The sequence below is a fragment of the Cariama cristata genome, unplaced genomic scaffold (assembly GCF_000690535.1).
Source record: "Cariama cristata isolate BGI_N322 unplaced genomic scaffold, ASM69053v1 scaffold24559, whole genome shotgun sequence".
In the NCBI taxonomy this organism is placed as follows: domain Eukaryota; kingdom Metazoa; phylum Chordata; class Aves; order Cariamiformes; family Cariamidae; genus Cariama; species Cariama cristata.
Genome location: NW_009637820.1, coordinates 16,663 through 19,317, shown reverse-complemented (window position 1 = coordinate 19,317; position 2,655 = coordinate 16,663).

Below are 2,655 nucleotides of genomic sequence, written 5' to 3'. Positions count from 1 at the left end.
AGCGGTAGCAGCGGGGGTGGCCTTTCTGCCTTCCCTGCGCTCGCTGCTTTGTATTGACTAGAAGAGAGGAGACCATTGTTCACGCACCAGATGCAAAGTACTGCATCACCCTCGTGTGATTCTGGCTTCTAAAGAATATGTCCAAACAAGAGCCTTTTATATCCTGTGTTCTTTGTTCTGCTAAGAACTGTAATGGTTGTCAGAACTGAATTCACCTGTCCCCTCAATCACAGGCCATCTGTAAATCATCAAAAGGTAATAATTCTGTTTGCCCTTTGGTTTCAAGGTTGGGCCATGGCTAAAAATTTAGGGTCTATTTGCAAATTTACAACCCTCTTTTCTGTTGCTTACCTTTAAAAATACTTATGCTTTAACCGTTCTATATTGACCATGTACAAATGATGCAAAAATACTGAAAATTACATTATTTCAGGAATCTCTTAGAATCTTTGAGGTTTTTTGTTGTTTAGCATTCCCAGCTCCCAGTTAATGTGAAAAAGTGCTGTTTCTACACATGCCAGAAGAACTGCTGTCTTTCTGCCTAAAATAAATCTCAGTTATAACTGAGAATAGGTTGGTCGTTGCGCAATATTTTCAACACAGAAGTAACATCTGGGGAAAAAAAAAACATTTCAACAAGGAATCGGTGTAATTCACTTATTTTAAAATATGATTCTCATTTTTCTTCATGAGTTAGTCAAGCAAGGGATGTCATACATACTCCCTTGTGTATTATCCAAAGACAGAGACAAAGTTAACTGATGGCAGAGGAGGATTTAGCACAGTCAAAAAAAACCACCGGGAAAGCGCTGTTCACCAATATCAAAGTGTAGCTGAGGCTTACATTTCAAGCATTGTAGTCTGCACACTTTAAAGAGGAAATCGTGGCCATATCTATATTTAGTTACTGATACGTGGTAATACATGGGATATGTGAATGTGGATCTTGACTAGTTCAAAAAAAACCTCGGGTTTGATTAATAGGTTTGACTTGTCCATGCTTTCTACGTAGCGAGATGTAAGCATGCAGCAGTTTTTTTCAGTAGTGGATTTATTGATTTTTTTAAAAAATAAGTGTTGTATAAGTGCAAACTGCGGTTCAAGATGCACTGTATAATATGTAATATAATTATGAACATATTCAATATAAACACACGTTTTTACTGTAAGTAAAACATGCTATGATAATAAGCTATGCTAAATTATTCTGTAAGTATGCTCAATATTGCATGTATGTTTTGAAAAAAACACGTATTTTAATGACATATGGAAATGACAGACTACAGAACCCAGTAAAAGCAGTAATTTCCTTTTCCAGAATTTGCAGGGGTTTTTTTTGCCAGAATTAGAAGTACAGCATGGAATTTTAATTCTTTTTTTTTTTCTGAAAATGAAGATTGCAGCTAAGAAAATAATTTCCAAAGGAACTTGACGAATTCAGGAAATTTAGCTTTAGGATAAAATCCAGTCAGTTTGAGTTCTGCTAAGTGATTGTTTTCCTTATCTTAATGGCTTTATGTGTTTGTGAGAGGATATGCAATTAAAGATCACTGCTTGCAGAGAAGGAATCTTCCACTTTTGAAATGCATCCAGGAATCAGTGCAATTTCACTGCTTCCTATGGGTACCATGCTGGGTTTTTTTCCATGCTGTTTTTTTTCAATCACTTCTAAAGAACCCAAAGCTTTACAGTCGCTGTATCACCTTTCCTTCCTAGAATACTGGCTCTACATGTATTATTGATAAATGCCACTTTTGTGGATTAAATGTCTCAGAATGTCACATGGATCTTTTTTTTATTGCATAAAAATGATTGAATATTAATTTTCTTTGAAGTTCAGTTATTTATGAAAAAGCCGTGAGTCTCAGTTGCATTGAAATTTCCAGATAGGAACCTGGTACTGTCTGTTTTCAATCTTACAGTCAATGACAATCAAAACAATAACACAATATAAAAGTATAGGTCTTTGTGATTACTATTTATAATTTAATTACATTTCAATCCACTGTTATCTTTTTAGTCAGCAAGTGGAAGTGTAACCAAATCCTTTAGATACCTGTTCCACTCATATTCATCTTGCTAAATATTAAAGTAGGTGCTGTTAAATCAGAGGTGTTGGGGGGAGTAGTGTCTTTAAAAATTGTTAACAAATTACTAATTTCTCCCCTTTTGAATAAATAAGGAGGGAAAATAGGAAATGTTCTTGATGGGTATATAGTAGACTTAATAATATATTTATTTTTAATATTAGATTTTAAAATACTGACCTTGACCTTTTGAAAACTTACATTTTGTATGAAAAAAAAATCTCAAACTTCTCTGGAGAAGTGTATCCAATTTCTTTATCTTCATTGGTCTTAATTCTTTCTTCCTAGGTACATAAAGTATGCTGTAAAATATCAGCATTTAAGATTTCTATTTTTTAAAATGCTGCTATCTAGTAAGACATACTGTCCAACTTGGGAGAAGGCTAGGTGATGAAGATAATGTTCTCTTGAAGAACAATTTATTTCTCATAAGGTATCTGCTAAGAAGTATTAAGAATTAATTTTTTTTTTTAATTGGTGAGAGAGTGCTGTAGCACAGCTACATTGTGCTTTGAGATAAAGCAGATAGATTGTTTGACAATTGTTTGTAAGTAGTAAAGTGCTAAGT